Source organism: Humulus lupulus, chromosome 5 (assembly GCF_963169125.1).
Source record: "Humulus lupulus chromosome 5, drHumLupu1.1, whole genome shotgun sequence".
Taxonomy (NCBI): Eukaryota; Viridiplantae; Streptophyta; class Magnoliopsida; order Rosales; family Cannabaceae; genus Humulus; species Humulus lupulus.
Window position 1 is genome coordinate 95465555 of NC_084797.1, and position 17862 is coordinate 95483416.

A 17862-nucleotide genomic window follows, 5' to 3' on the forward strand; every position below is an offset into this window, starting at 1 on the left:
TGGTCATAAACTTGGGCTTTGCACCCTGATCAGATTATTGACAATGGAGTCACAAACTTGGGCTTTGCACCCTAATCAAGTGAGTGATTATGGAGTCACAAACTTCGGTTTTACACCCTAATCAGATGAGTGACTATGGAGTCACAAACTTGGGTTTTACACCCTAATCAGATGAGTGACTATGGAGTCACAAACTTGGGTTTTACACCCTAATTAGATGAGTGGATGCCACTTTATGATAATCATACATGGGCTTGTAGCCCAAATCTGATGAGTGAGTCACGAACTTGGGTTCAGCACCCATAGCCATGTGACGTGGCAGTCACCTAAGCTATTTGGCCCTGACTCTAATTAACTAGCCTTAAGACTAGACAAGCGCTTTTAATTTTCATTGAACTTCAGGTCGGTCAAACATTATTGTTCATGATGATTCACTCAATGCTTATGTCAATTTGATCTAATCTTTTCGGCTTGGGTTAACACGCTAATACCATTCTTGACTCGTAGGTCAATTCCATACGACCAATGATCAGTACTACTGCCGAACTTGACTAATGAGTCACAACTTCACAGTCAATACCAACACCATTGCCGATTCTGACTATGGAGTCAGTTCCACTCACAAGTCCAGGCGTATATCATATGTCAAATATTCAAATGTAGGGCATTCAACATGCTTACTAAAAAGTCAATAGGATAATAATGATCATGCACATTTACATTGACTCAAGCTCTGATCAATCTCATATTCAACATTCATGTCATGCCCTAATCACATGTATCTTATGCATCACGTGCATCACATACTGGGTGCACTTTTCTTACCTTTCGTCCAGGCATGGATTACCAATAAATGAGCCACAAGAACGATCTTGTTTCCTAGCTCCTAGCGATAACCTAGTCACAACCATAATAAAAAACATCATCAAAATGAGTAAATAAAAACTTTTAGGCCCAACCAAAGCCTCCAGGACGTCGAATCCCACTCAACTGGGTAGTAGGATCGATCCCAGGCTCTTAACGTTAAGTTCCCATGACTAAAAACCAAATCTGGCAAAATTTTCCCTTAAGCACTGCTGCCTTCCAAACACCATGTGAGCATCGCAAATTTGACATGATCCTGAAAGACCCAGGCCTCACGCAAGGCCTTCATGAGATTGACCTGTCTCACCCCACGCGAGGGACAAGCTCACTCCGCCTTGCTTAGCTCACTAAAGGTCCTATGGAGCCATGTTCCATCATCTCGCGAAGCGTCTCAGGCGTGCCCACCAGCTGCGCACGCATCTCGCCCCGTTTCGCAAGGTCCCCAAGGCATGCCTACTTGCTGTGCCACCAAAGCCCCCGAGGGGGTGTCTCGCCACCAGGGGTGCACCACTAAGGGACTCGCAAGGGAGGCCTCGCGCCACGGGAGCAGCGCCATCAAGGGGCCTCGCGAGGGAGATCACACCTGACACTCCCTAAGCAGAAAGAGAGAGGCCAAGAGGGAGTAGAAACCACCATCCCAGTAGATGATGGACAGACCCAACTCTCAACTAGTAACACCCCGCGGACGAAGCAGCATGAACACCCGGACCACCGAAGCAGCCCCAGGGGCCAGGGCCGAAGACCAATGCTGCCCCTCATAACGATGACGAGGTCACCTCAAAGAGAGTAACCTCAGATCTACAGGAAGAGCTCAACAAAAAGAGGGCACGTAAAAGGACCACACCCCCTATGGCGCCCCGAGTAGGCAAAGGAAAGGAGGATCCTAACCTGTCCGCTTTGAGAGACTCCCTAAGCAAGAGGAGGCAAGACCTGGACACAGAAATGAAGAGCCTGCAAAGCAAAATCATCACCACCTCCAAAGGTCAAGCCTTTGAGGAAGATTTCGATCATGAGTCACCCTTCATCAAGGAGATCCAAGCCATCCGGCTCCCAACCAACATTAAGGAGCCCCATATGACCGCCTACGAAGGAAGCACATATCCAAAATACCATCTAGATGCATTTAACGACCTGATGAAGCTGAGGGGAATTAGTAACGGGGCGAGATGTCATTGCTTCGCTGTTACATTAAAAGGACCTGCGTACAAATTTTTCAAAAGACTTAGACTGGGGTCCATCAGATCTTGGCAACAGTTTTCTGATAAATTCCTCCAGCAGCACCACGCCGTGCGAGACTACACGATGCCAGGCAATAGCCTCGCAAATGTGAAGCAAGGAGAAAACGAGAGTCTGAAGAGCTACATTCACAGGTTCAATATGGAGGCAGCTAAAGTAGGGAACCTGACCCGCCAAGAGCTGAAAATGGCCATCACAGCTGGAGTGCGCCCAGGAAGCAATTTATGGGATAACATGCTCAAGAGGGAGGTCACAGACTTAGATGATTTCTATGAGCGAGCACAAAAATATATTCGCGTGGAGGATGGTCACGAGAGCCTCAAAGCTGAAAAAGGCCAGTCGCCCCCGAAACCTTCGATCCGAGAAAACCAAAGCGGTGCAAAGAAGAAGGGGGTTTATGAGGGAACGAGAGATGATCGACCCCGGAAGCATCAACGCTCTGATGAGCGCCTATAGGGCCCCTACACGTTTTACACTGACCTCACCCATGCGAGAGAGTATATTTTCGTTACGAACGAAAACTAGGTCTCTTTCAAAAGGCCCCCACCAATGAGAAAAGACCGGTCTAAAAGAGACCCCAGCAAGTATTGCCAGTATCACAAGGATATCGGCCACACCACCGCGGAATGCAACCATTTGAAGGCTGAAATCGAGGAGCTCATCCGCAGGGGACATTTGGGCAGATATGCGCGCAAGGAGAACCATAGGCCAAAAGAAGGAGCGTCCCCACCGCGGGCGTGAGAGGTGGCCCCAGAAGTACAGGGAGAGGTCAGGACCATCTTTGGAGGTCCAAGATTCAGAGGCGATTCAAGGAACGGACGAGACAAATATGCCAAGGAGGCTAGACAAAGTCCACCACCGTGCGTCTTAAGTTTGGAGCAACGCCCCCCGAAGAGTTTCAAGGGCGAGAATGACTCAATAACTTTCACTGAAGAAGACGCGCACGGGGTACATTTCCCTCATAATGACCCCCTGGTGCTAACTGTCCAGCTTGCGAACATGAGAGTACATCGTGTCCTAGTGGATAATGGAAGCTCTGTAGCCATCCTGCCTCGCCCCACTTTGGAGAAGAAGGGACTGAGCATTCAACACCTGAAACCCTGCAATACCTCCCTTTACGGATTCACAGGGAACTCGATATAGCCCGTAGGTGCAATTGAATTAGCCCTCAACATGGGGGAACAACCCAGGCAAACCACCATAATGGCAAACTTTGTCGTGGTGGATTGCGCCTCAGCCTTCAATGCGGTATTAGGGAGACCCTCTCTGAGAAAATTGAAGGTGATAACTTCTGTGTATCACCTAGTTATGAAATTCCCAACCCCTGGGGGAGTAGCATGCATGAAAGGGGAGTAGAAGGCAGCGAGGGAATGCTATAACATGTCCCTCTGCACGGCCACAAAACTATCAGTGCCAATGGCAATGGTTGTGTATGAAGGCGCGATCCACACGAAATGGACTCACGAGCTGCGGAACACCTCAAGAAATGCTACCAGTGAGGCTTCTGCACCCGTTGCACAGAGGACCTATGTTTAGTTTGTTCCTTGTTATGTTAGCTTAGTGAGTAAGAATCAAAGAGGCAACCTAGGTAACCTCCAAATTAGGTGTAACCCTTTTTTTTATATGCCGATGTAACCCACATGCTATGAACGAAACTCTTCGCAACTTCACGTGTTATTTTTCTTCTCTATGCAGGCATCAGCCAAAGTGCCTGCCGAAAGAAATTTCATCAAACACTTGGGGGGTAGGATAGGAGGCAAAAGAATACAGCAAGCAAGAGGATCCTAAAAAGGACTCCTCGCATCAGGAGGATCCTAAAAAGGAGGAACCCAAAAGGACCCCTTATATCAGGGCCTTAAATGAGTTCCTTAAAGGGACTCCTCGGAACCTAAAAAGGGCTCCTAAAAAGGAGGATCCTAAAAACGACCCTCTATCAGGAGGACCCCATAAAGAGCTCCTAAAAAGGAGGATCCTAAAAAGGACCCTCTATCAGGAGGATCCTAAAAAGGACCCTCTATCAGGACGATCCTAAAAAGGAGGATCCTTTAAAGGACCCCTTGTATCGGGGCATGGTGAACCCTAACAAACAGGGAGGAGACCTTGCAAGGCATCTCCCGAAGTTCATAAGGATTATCTACCCTTACAAACATCAAGGAGGCCAATAGGTCTTATAAAAAAAGAAAGATAACAACAACAACAACGAGCTCCCAAATAAGGGCAGATACTCTCTCAAAGGGAGAAGCCCCAGAAAGAGCACCCGCCGATAAGCCTAGAGCGGCCACCAAGCCGTCTAGCCAAAAAGGGTCCTAAAAGAGACCCTTGCAAAAATAGTACTATGAATAATGACGAGAAGGATGCTTCTCGCAAAAAATAATAAGCGCGCGCAAAAATATATAAAAGGATAGCTAGAACCCAAGGGGTCAATATATCCTTATAAAAGTAATCAAGAGGCACCAAAAAAGGGCCCATTGAACCCTTTCACATGGGCTCCAAAGGACCTCTGGCCTGATAAATAAAAGAGGGGAACCTACCAAATCCCATCATATAGGCTCAAAAAGACCTCAAACACAGAGGAATAAGAGATGAATAACCGCATATGTATATATTAAAAAGGAGTCTTGGTAACATGGCAAGATTTAAAAAAAATTATTATTACAAGAACAACAAGGCTCAAATGAGCATACACCCACAGCGGGCTAACTGACAGAAACCACGAAATGACGACCTCAAAGCCTCCTGCCACTGGCGTTCCACCCAGCAGCCCGGGCGACGACGTGCTCAACAAAGGAGGAGAAATTGAAGTTTGGATCCTGCCTCCATACACCATAGAGGGCGCGCTCTATAGACCTATACTCAATGGCCGCTCTGTCCGCCTCTAAGGAGGCAACCCTCTATGTATCACCTAGCTATGAAATTCCCAACCCCTGGGGGAGTAGCATGCATGAAAGGGGAGAAGAAGGAAGCGAGGCCATGCTATAACATGACCCTCCGCACAGCCACAAAACCATCGGTCCCGATGGCAATGGTTGTGTATGAAGGCGCGACCCACACGAGTTGGACCCACGAGTTACGGACCACCTCGAGAAATGCTACCAGTGAGGCTTCGGCACCCGGTGCAAAGTGGACCTATGTTTAGTTTGTTCCTTGTTATGTTAGCTTAGTGAGTAAGAATCAAAGAGGCTACCTAGGTAACCTCCAAATTAGATGTAACCCTTTTTTATATATGCCATTGTAAACCACATGCTATGAATGAAACTGTCCGCAACTTCACGTGTTATTTTTCTTCTCTATACGAGCATCAGCCAAAGTGCCTGCCGAAATAAATTTCACCAAACACTTGGGGGGCAGGACAGGAGGCAAAAACATACCGCAAGCAAGAAAGGACCCTCTAACAGGAGGAACCTAAAATGGACTCCTAAAAAGGAGGATCCTAAAAAGGACCCTCTAACAAGAGGAGCCTAAAAAGGACCCTCTAACAGGAGGAGCCTAAAAAGGACCCCTTGCACCAGGATCCTAAAAAGGACCCTCTAATAGGAGGATCCTAAAAAGGACCCCTGCACCAGGATCCTAAAAAGGACCCTCTATCAGGAGGACCCTAAAAGGGACCCTCTATCAGGAGGATCCTAAAAAGGGCCCTCTAACAAGAGGATCCTAAAAAGGACCCCTTGCATCAGAGCCTTAAACAAAATTCTTTAAAAGAGGAATGCAATTCACGGTGAACCCTAACAAACAGGGAGAGGACCTTGCAAGGAATCTCTTGGGTTCACAAGGATTAGCTACCCTTATGAACATCAAGGAGGCCAAAAGGTTTTACAAAAAAAAAACAACAACACACTTCCAAATAAAGGTAGATGCTCCCATAAGAGGAAAGATCTTAGAGAGAGCACCCACCAATAAGCCTAGTGCGGCCACCAAGCCGTCTAGCCAAAAAGGGTCCTAAAAGAGACCCTTGCAAAAATAGTACTATGAATAATGATGAGAAGGATGCTTCTCGCAAAACATAATAAGCACGCGCAAAAATATATAAAAGGATAGCTAGTGCCCAAGGGTTCAAAATATCCTTATAAAAATAATCAAGAGGCATCAAAAAAGGACCCATTGAACCCTTTCACATGGGCTCCAAAGGACCTCTAGCCTGATAAATAAAAGAGGGGAACTTACCAAACCCCATCATACAGGCTCAAAAAGACCTCAAACACAGGGGAATAAGAGATGAATAACCACACATGTATATATTAAAAAAGGAGTCTTGGTAACATGGCAAGATTTACAAGAAAAAAGTAATAATAATAATATTACAAAGGCTCAAAATGAGCATACACCCACAGCGGGCTAGCTGACAACAGTTATGAAATAACAACTTCAGGGCCTCCTGCCATGGGCACTCCACCCAGCCGCTCGAGCAACGGTGTGCTCGCCAAAAGAAGAAAAATCAAAGTTGGGATCCTGCCTCCACACACCGTAAAGGGCGCGCTCTATGGACCTGTACTCAATAGCTATCCTATCCGCCTTAGAGGAAGTGACTCTCTCCTGCGATGCGGCTACATCGGCCCTGACAACCTCGAGTTCGGCCTCTAAAAAAGAGAATCTCTCCTGCGACGCAGCCGCAATAGCCTTGGCACCTTGGAGTTCGCCCTCTTGGCTGGTAACTTTGTCTTGCAGCATCATGGCTTTTGCAACCACCTTCTGCTTCCTTTTTGACGAGACAGAAAGTTTTGCCCGAGCCTTTCTTAGCCTAGACTTGGTTTCATTAAGCTCTCTCTCGAGCTCCTGGATCCGGGCCGTAAGACGGTCCCTCTCGGTACTCGACGCAAAAAGATTGTGAGCCGAGTCGGCAAACCGCTGAGCCAGAGTATAGCCTTGTACAAGAAAGATAACAACAACAATGATAAGTAACAAAAATAATAATAATAATAAGGCCAACACAAGATGCATGAACTCACCCAAGCAGTAGTGCGCGTCAGAGTCTCCCCAAGGTCCGACAGGGAAAAACTCCTCAGACCATTCCAATATGCTTCGGGGAGGTCTGAGGTGATTTGGACATACCGTCGGCCGTAAGAGGTCGCCATGCAACTCACCGAGGGCACCCCTTCCGAGTCAAGGGTACCTGACTGGGTAAGGACAGACGACCCGCTCCTCGAAACAGGAGGGGGCGCAGGAAAATTTGAAAAATGAGCCCCCGGTAGATAAGGAGGGGGTGCAAGAAGATTGGGAAAGTAAGCCCTCGATGGATCGGGGTCGAGAGGAGCCTGAGGAAAAGTGTCAAAGTCCGTGGGGTCGGGGCAAACAAAATGCCCCGGTATGGCATGATGACCTTGGGATTGGGAAGCCATGTCCGGGTCGAAAGTGACAAAGGGAGGACATCCCCCGGGAGACGGGGATAGCTTGAAAGGTCGCCCGTGTCTAAGGGAGACTTCCTCCGGCACATCCTCGGCCTCACCTTCACCCGGGCAAGGCTCAGCCGAGGCTGCCTTCATCCTCTTTGATCGAGGAATCGTCCACAACAACCTGGGATCTAAAACCGAGGACAGCCTGTGAAGGTGAAGATTCTCCACAGTGAATAGGTACGCAGCCTTTTACACGGCGGGGTCAGCGTTGATAAGACCATTCACGGCGTCCGCTTCCAACCTGACAACTTCGGGTATGGCGAACTCCTCTGCATGATCCACACCATTGTCGACACAAACATAAGTTATAAAATAATAAGTTTCAACAAAAAGAAAAAAGAGAAGAAAAGGTGGCTCAAGGTACTTACTGGGAGCGGAACGGAAGTGCTCGCGAACAGAAAGAGGGCCTTTCACGAAGGAAAAGTCCTGCTTCCAGGACGCCGGATTGGACACTGAGTCCTCTATCAAAGGGAATTCATTATTGGCTTTTTGCAGGTAATAAAAGCCCTTGGATTTGGGAGAGGGCATGAGATTGTATAAGAAGTGCACCTCTAGCGCTGTAGGAGCACGTTTCGCAAGTTCCGCAAACGCGATAAAGAGGCAGCTCAAGGCCAGCCAACTGTTGGGTGCCAGCTGAAGTGGAGCAAGGTCAATGTAGTTGAGGACCGCAACGAAGAACGGGTGTAATGGGATGGTACCACCCGCCTTCAGGATATGCTCACTAAGGGCCACGAAGCCAGGACTAAGGCAATCAGCCCGGCACTTGTCCGAAGGGGTGTATAAGGCGTACTCCGGAGGAACACGGTAGTGCTTCACAATTTCCACCAATTTATTTTCTGACACATTGGACACCAGGGTGGAGGCCAATAAAGGGGCATCGTCTTGTTCATTAATGGACACCTGTCGTCGTCCTCCCTTCAGCATATCTACAAAACCAAAAGAAAAAGGTGAGGAAGAGACAGAACACTTGACCATCCATTTTCTCTTCCTAGCAAGAGTCTTCCACCGGGGCACCGGCTGCGGAAGCGCTAAGCTAGGGAAGATCGAAAATAAGGGCTGAAGAGAAGCAAAAGCAGCCCCATGACAATCATCAAGTAAGGATGGGCTATAAGGCTCAGGCGGAAGATGTCCCTCCGTAAACTCCAACTCCCCCTGCAAATCTAAAAGGGTCACCCTAATGTCGCTGCATGGTCACTATGGTCAGGAGGAAAAGGTTCTCCGTCTCCCCTCAACACCGAGTCAATTTCGCTCTCTACCACCTAAATTTTACGCCTATGTTCAGCCATGTGCTCAAGATGACGAATACGGGCCTGCCTTAAGGTGTCATGTCTTGGTACGGGTTTTCCTCAGGGGACTCTGAGTCTGAAGACAAGTCTACAAACTCAACCATCGGAGGAATGCCGAACGAACCTTCACTTGCCATGAGACCTCGTCCCAAAATTAAAAAGGGTTCACGTATAAATGAGAGGATTGCTACAAAACACAAAGGAATTGGCTCAAAACCTCTAAACACAAATGCTCTAAATGACCCACTACGAGATATGAATAAAGGGGCATTCAACAAGGTTAACTCACGACAAGCTCAGGCTAAAATACCCCTTCTCGAGCAGTGCTAATTTGGACCCAATGAACAAAAAAAAATAGAAAAAAAAAAGAGAATATACCTCAAGCAGGAAAAATGAGACGCTGTCGTGGTTAAAAGGAGGTTGGGGGCCAAAAGTACTGTCACGGTCAAAAAGAGCCAAATAGTCGAAAGTATGCGTCTGCAAAAATAAACAGAAAAGATGTGTTAGCCTCCAAATATATGAAGGGATATAGACACACCAAAAATGAGCTCAAATATATATAATAAAAAAAAGGGGGGGAGGAAACAATAACAAAAATGAGATAGTGGGGGATTAAACCCCTCACCTCTTGAAAGAAGAAGGAACCTCAAAACCACTAAGCTAAGGAATTAAGGTGTAGATAGTAGGCTAGGCATGAAGGCCTATTTATAAGAATCAAAGAGAAGATTCTACCAGAGCACCTAAAGGTCCTCTCCTAGACTGGGGGGCAAGTGTGAGCACCGCAAATTTGACATGATCCTGAAAAACCCAGGCCTCACGCAAGGCCTTCGCGAGATTGACCTGTCTCACCCCACGCGAGGGTCAAGCTCACTCCGCCTTGCTTACCTCACTGAAGGTCCTATGGAGCCATGCACCATCGTCTCGCGAAGCCTCTCAGGCGTGCCCACCAGCTGCGCGCGCATCTTGCCCTGTCTCGCAAGGTCACTAAGGCATGCCCACTTGCCGAGCCACCAAGGCCCCACGAGGGGATGTCTCGCACACCAGGGGCGCACAACTAAGGGCCTCGCGCCACGGGAGCTACGCCATCAAGGGGCCTCGCGCCACGGGAGCCGCACCATCAAGGGGCCTCACGAGGGGGTGTCTCGCACACCAGGGGCGTACCACCAAGGGCCTCGCGAGGGAGGCCTCGCGCCACAGAAGCTGCGCCATCCAAGGGTCTCGCGAGGGAGGCCTCATTCCAGGGGAGTCACGCCATCAAGGGGCCTCGCGAGGGAGGCCTCGCGCTAGGGGATCCGTGCCACCAAGGCCCCGCGAGGGGGTGTCTCGCGCCAGGGGAGCCGCCCCATCAAGGGACCTCGCGAGGGAGGCCACGCGTCAAGGGAGCCGCGCCACCAAGGGGCTCGCGAGGGAGGCATCTCGCTTCGGACACCCAGACATCTGGCGAGGCCACGTACCTATCACCTATGTCCGTGGGTGGTCTTGAGGCGCTTCAGGCATCTCGCACCAAGGACCCGAGAGCCCCAGCTCGCGCCACGACCCTTACATGCATTAAGTGTCTCACTCCCTATACCACGATGCGATATCTCTTACAAAGATGTATGGAAACCCCAATGCTTAGAGGCTCCAGTACAAGTCGAAAGGATCATACTAATACAATATTGTACAGGGTACGACCTGCAGGACCCCGTATGCCCGATCCAAAAACTCATGCCAGACAAGTAGTGGGAGTACTAGGAGAGAGGGCATGGCCTGTGTGTCTATGGCCAGATGTCAGAGTCGATACTGTAACGCCCTGGATAGCCAAGACTGCTACACTGTGTGTTTATAAAGGTGTTAGACTTGCTAATCAAGTCGTTTATTTAAAATGTGTCATTAGCTAAAGTATTCTAGGGCTAAAAGACATTTTTGCCGCAAAAGAAACATTTTATAGACTATAAACAATTTTCAGAAGGGATCCCCAAAAGTACAATGTTCTAAAGTTGGTTTACAAAATTCAACATTTAAGAGTAAACATTAGCCATACTATGGCAAAATACAAGGTTCCGGTCCTCTCGTCCCTGTAGTCTCCTAAACCGTGGCGGTTGAGCAGCCTGACATGTACATTCACCCTGCAGAGCTCTCCAATCATGGTTGATTAATCTTGCCCTTACGTTTACCTGCACCACGTAGCACCCGTGAGCTAAGGCTCAGCAAGAAAACAACATACACAACATATATAATGTTATCAAACAAATATTCTAATAAGCATGTTCAAGTATTCAATCCATAGCATATAAGCATACTTCAAGGTACAAATAACTTCATCTATACTTAGATTATTCAACACTCTCATTAATAACATTCATAGCCAAATATAATAGTCAATTAACACAAATACTAGGGCCGACACCATAGGTCGCACCCTCTGTTTTACCCATTGACTCCGGCCCGCTTAAACCGAGCTCAGTGCATAATAAGCTGTCCTCGGATACCAGTGTCCGAGCTGTGCCAATTGCATAAGTTAACCGTGGCACACTTAGGACATTGGTTTACAATTTACATGGCATAATACCATTCTTTCAATCATATATATATATCAAGGAGCCCTTAGTCCCGTTCAAATATTCAACCGGGTGTAGTTTTCTTAACTTTGGCTTCTAGATGAATTAGTTACGGGCGATACTCCTTGAGCGCGATCTGATCCCCGAGCCCTAGCTTAGCACCTAGTCACAACCATGATGAAGGATACCATTAACAATCTTAAATGAGTTTCTAAACCAAGTTCTAGTCCTCAGAACATTGAACCTCACCAAATATGGTAAAAGATTCGATCCCGAGCACCCTAGGTTAAATTCCCTAGCCTAAAATCTCAAAATCCCTTAACGGCCCCGGCATGGGCCATCCATGCCGCGACATGGCCCCAGACAGAGCCCACTTAAGGCACAAAAATAGGTAAGGGCCGCGGCATTCCTTAGGCCATGCCGCGGCCCGCCCTCCTTCCTCAGCACAACTCAACTTCCAAGGGCCGCGGCTCACCAAGAACCATGACGCAGCCCGACCCTTCGAACTCAGAAAAAATCACAATTTTTAACCCCCAAACCTCATGAAAACTCACTCAAAACCACCCCAACTCCTCAACTCAACTATCCACAAACATCTCACAAGATTACAACAACTCAATCCAGCCGAATCCTAGGCTAGAAACCCATCAAAACCCATTTCAATTACTGAAACCTCCTAACTTAAAAACACAAAACGTAGCCATGGAAACTCTAAAATTCATCCATCAAACTTTAAATTGAACCTTACCTCAGTTGTAGAATCGTTCCTCCAAGGACCCTCTGGCCTATCTTCAGAGTTTCAAGCCTCAAACTCCACCTTAAATGTCAAAGTCACAACTATCAAAAACTCAGCCATGTTTTTTAAAGTTCCTAACCACAGAACGAAAATCAATGCTTACCTTGGCTCTAATTCATTCCTTGATTAATTCTTGAGCTCAACCTCTAATTCAGCCCTTTAATTCCTCAATGATTCACCTTGATTCCAATAATTCCTCCCCAACTTTCAGTGTTGTTCTTCCTTAGGAGAGAGAAGAGAGAGAAAGAGCTGAGAAAGGGTCGGTTTAATTTTGGGTCTACTATCTTCTAAAGTCTTCCAAGTATATCCTTAGGTTATCAGACTAATCCCAAAGCTCGGGGTACCGGAAACACCCCCGAGGGCAAAATAGTAAATTTGCCCAATATTCCTGCCTAAACTCTCTAACCTTAAATATATCTCCATATATTTATTCCCATCACCCGATAGTCTAAATCACTACCCGATACCTAAAATACCCCTGGCTTGTCCAAAGTCAATTATAATGCCCCGTTGTGACTTTTCCTTCTATCTAGCCCTAGGATCGCCTCGAGTCGCTGGCTACAGAGTTATCCACATAATAATGTGGTTCCCACATATACAACATATTTATTTCATATTATCACATAATATCATCAATTATCATATAATATCATTTAAGCACTATTAATCACATAATACCACATTCAAATAAATACTATTCACTCTAATCCCATTTATGCCCTCCCGGCACACTAATCAAGGCCCTTAAGCCTTATTAGCGAGTCTGGGTCGTTACAGATATCACCACCACATGCACCACTATGCTTGGAACCACTCCTCTGAGATTTGTACGAATCAAGTAGTGGAGACATCCTCATGGTACCTGGCCATGTGCTGGAACCAACACCACTACCCCTGATACCACTCTCTTGACAGTGTACTTGTGAACCACCTGGTCCCCTGGACCACAATGTATCCAGGGCCATTAGAGCCCACTATAAAATGAACCCTACTTCCACATGGAGGGGGGTTGGAAAAACCACTGTACCACTGCACCATAAGAAATACAAATTCAGTTCACCATTTTTCTTCTGCAAGTGTTCTTTAAGTTTCCAATTAGATCTTCAAAGTTTTTCTTTTGATAATCTCTACGTTTCTATTTTTCTAACTTAACTTGGTTGACGAGTTCTCATCATCAACACACCATATCGTGGCCCTCCTCAAGACAGAGCCAACCTCCTTCTTCTTCAAGCCTAGGTCGCGACGCCCTAGAACAGGGCCGCGGCCCGACCACGAACTAGCCCAAAAAGCTCATTTTCATCATTTAAAAACCTTCCAAAAACCTACCCAAACATATCCAAATCCCAAAATCAATGTTCCCAAACATCCCCATGATCCAAAATCAACAAAACCCAAGCCTCAATTAATTTTTAAAAACTTTAAAATCTTAGAACTTATAATTTGGATTACCTCCAATTATGTCATTCCCAACTAAATCCTCTAGCTAATAAGCTTCTAATCTTTCCTAGAATGAATATGCCTCGATCCTCGAACTCAAGTCCTAGAACTCAAGTTTCCTTCAAATATGTGATCAAGCGTCGAAAATGGAACTTTGAGGGAGAGAGAACGTTTTGAACATTCTTTTTATTTCTTAGCAGGTTACTTCAAGCTTAAGTAGCCTCAAGCAAATCCTAATGCTCGGGGTCCCGAAAATGCACCCGGGGGTAAAATAGTCAAAACTCCTAGAACTTCCTCCTGATCTCACTAACTCCCAATTTATCATCAAATATTTATTCCCATTACCCAATATCCCGGTAATGTGCTAAATACCCCTTGACTCACTCCAAGTCAAGTATAAATCCCGTTGTGACTTTCCCACTAGCTTACCTCCTAGGATCGTCTAGCGCTAAGTAACCCTGGCATAACCAAATAATAATGAAGCACCACACACATACCAAATATATGCCAAATATACCCTAAATGGCCAAAATATGAAAATTTCCCTATCAAAACACAAATGGGCCCACATGCATATTTAATGCACCTAAACATGCAAATCTAGTCATATTATGATATAACTCACATAATCATGCATATAATCATTTAATGGCATAATAAATCAATTATGGCCCTCCCAGCCTCCTAATCACGGTCCTAAGCCTTATTAGGAAATTTGGAACGTTTCAGAACCTTTCCATGAAACGTTTGTGATAACCTGCCAATCTAAGGAAACTTCTCACCTTTGAAGCATTCTTTGGCCTTGGCCAATCTCTGACTGCCTCAATCAAATCCATAAAAGCATCTGGGGCATTATTCAATCCAAAAGACATGACTAAGAACTCATAATGCCCATACCTAGTGCGAAAAGTAGTCTTCGATATATCTCCCTCCTTGACCCTTACCTGATGATAACCAGAACGAAGGTCAATCTTTGAGAATACAATTTAACCTTGCAACTGGTCAAATAGATCATCTATCCTTGGCAGAGGATACTTGTTCTTAATTGTTAACTTATTCAGTTCTTTGTAATTAATACACATTCTCAGAGAACCATCTTTCTTCTTCACAAATAGAACTGGCGCACCCCAAGGTGAGAAACTAGGTCTGATAAAACCTAAGTCCAGTAGCTCTTTCAACTGTACTTTCAATTTTTTTAACTCAGCCGGGGCCATTCTATAAGGTGCTCTAGACACTGGCTCCGTCCCTGGTGCCAATTCTATCACAAACTCAATCTCTCTTTGTGGAGGAAATCCTGGTAAATCTTCTAGAAACACATCCAGAAACTCACAGACTAGTCTGGTCTCACTGGCATGACATGAATTGTGTCAACCATACTGGCTAAGAATCCTCTTCAACCTCCTTGCAATAGATCTCTAGCCCTCAAAATAGAAATAATAGGTATGCGGGGTCCATGCACTGTGTCAACAAACACAAAAGGATCCTCACCTTCAGGCTCAAAGGTGACCATCTTCTTTCTGCAATCTATGGTTGCCCCATACTTCACTAACCAATCCATCCCCATAATCATATCAAAGTCAGTTATAACTAACTCTATCAAATCCACTGAAAACTCTCTGCCCTCCACTTTCACTGGCAAAGATCTGACCCATCTTCTGGATACTATTAACTCGCCAGTGTTTAATAAGGTCCCGAACCCCACAACATAATAATCACATGGTCTACACAGTCTATCTATAATTCTACTAGCAACAAAATAATGTGTAGCACCAGAATCAATCAAAATAGTATAAGGGGTTCTAGCACTAAGAAGTTGACCTATAACTACTAAGGGTGAAGCCTCAACTTTTGCTTGAGTCAATGCAAACACTCGAGCTGGGGCCGAGATGTTCGGCTTTCTAGGTTCTTCCTTTCTTGCTTTTGGGTAGTCATTCTTGAAATGTGCCACTGCCCCACATAAGAAGCAAGCCTTTGCCATACACTCTCCCAAATGGTGCCTTTTGCACCTAGGGCACTCATGGTGCCTATCAGGACCTAGAGCTAGGAAGGTATAAGGAACCTTCCTCTTCTGATCACTGGGGCCTCCACCCCTACTTGAACCGACAAATGGAGGACATGTCCTCCTCAACTCACTTCTAGATGCATTGCCTGGCAAAATCTTGTTTTTTGTACTCTCAGCTGTGAGGGCCTTCTCCACCACCTGTGCATAAGTAGTAACTTCATCCACAGTGGTGATACGAACATCTCGGGCTAGTCTAGGTTGTTGCCCCTAGAGAAACCTCTCCCTTCTGGTCCCATCAGTGGGCACTAGCTCCACAAAAAACATTGCCAATCTATCAAACTTCAGAGTATATTCAGTCACTGTCAAAGTCCCTTAAAGTGACCTCATAAACTCTTCAGCCTTTGTAGCCCTAATGGCATCGTTGTAGTACTTCTCATTAAACAGAGTTTGAAACTCTTCCCAACTCAAGGCATTAACATTTCCGGTCTGGGATATAACCTCCCACCGAATTCGGGCATCCTCCCGAAACATGTATGTGGCACAGGCCACCCTCTCATTAAGAGACACCCTCATGAAGTCAAGGATGGTCGTAGTCATGCTCATCCATTGCTCAGCCTTAGCTGGATCTGCACTACCCTCAAATACTAGAGGTTAATGTTTCCTAAACCTTTCATAAAGAGGTTCCCATTTACTTTCAACCTCAGGTAGCTGCTCAATAGCTGGCACCAATACAGGTGGTGCCTCAGGTAAAATGTTCCATACATGAACTTATTGTTGTCTCATGAGGCAGATTTCTTCTTCATGCCTCAATACTCTGGCCTGTAAGTCATTAAATAGCTACTGCCAGTTATCAGGAGTTGGCTGTGGAATCTGATTCTGGTCATTCTCTTGACCCTGTCTGTTATTCTGGCCTTGATCTTCCTGGCCAGCTGGTGAATCTTTTCATCTTGGAATCATTTTTATAACTTAAACCTTGCTGCAATAGTCAATGAAGATAGTTAGGCAGTGATAAGTAAACCTCTTACCACCTCACGATCGAAGAACAAGCACATATCACCCACATTCCACAATTATACAGATATACAAATGGATACATGATCATATCATTTAGCATTTAACACGTATGAGTTAATAATTCACAATGAGCAATACTAATAAGTATGTTCTAGCAATATCAGTACTAATCAGCACATTCTTGGTCATGATGCAGTAGTCAAGGCCCAGCCTTATTAACATATCACATGTAGACAGGTAAAGCATTTATACTTTATGTATGTAGTTAAACATATAACCTCATAAATAGTTACCAAACCATGAGTCGAGCTTGTCTTCAGTTGTGAGGGTACATGCCCAGCCAGTCTACAGGAACCCTAAACCTTGGCACACTCTGATTCCAAATTGTAACTCCCTGGTTACTCAAAGACCATTACTATGAACTTTAAATAGTGCTTAACTCGCTAAACGAGTCATTTGGTTATAAACGTGCATCTAGGTATTATTAATAGGCTAAGGTGAAAAATCTCGTTCAAAAGGAAAGGATATATTTTACATAAAACATAAAATTGTACATGGGCCCATAAAAGCATTTACAACGTTATTTACAATTCAAAATGGTCATTACAGTGTAAAAATTACAACCCGATGACCTAAGCGACAAAAATAGGGTTAACCCCTAGTTCCCGTTAGAAACAACTTGGCCGTTGTGAACAAGCGGCCGCATATGTACACATTGCCATCTAAGCTCTCCACTCAAGGCTGGGTGAGCTTTTCGTTCCCTTCACCTGCACCACATAGCACCCGTGAGCCAAGGCTCAGTAAGAATACTCATTACTGCATGTATACAATATCAAATGATGATTATGATAGTTATACTTGAGCTTGTAGCCCTAAACACATAATATCGAGATTCTGGTAATCATGTTGGGGCATCTAACCCTAATCAAATAAGTGACTGATAACTAAGTCACGAACTTAAACCAGATAAGTGACTATGGAGTCACGAACCTGAATCAGATAAATGACTAATGAGTCAGTCACGAACTTAAACCAGATAAGTGACTATGGAGTCATGAACATGAATCAGATAAGTGACTAATGAGTAAGTCACAAACTTAAACCAGATAAGTGACTATGGAGTTATGAACTTGAATCAGATAAGTGACTAATGAGTAAGTCACGAACTTAAACCAGATAAGTGACTATGGAGTCATGAACTTGAATCAGATAAGTGACTAATGAGTAAGTCACAAACCTGGGTTCTGCACCCTTAGCCATGTGACGATGCAGTCACCTGGGCCTTCTGGCCCTAGCTCTA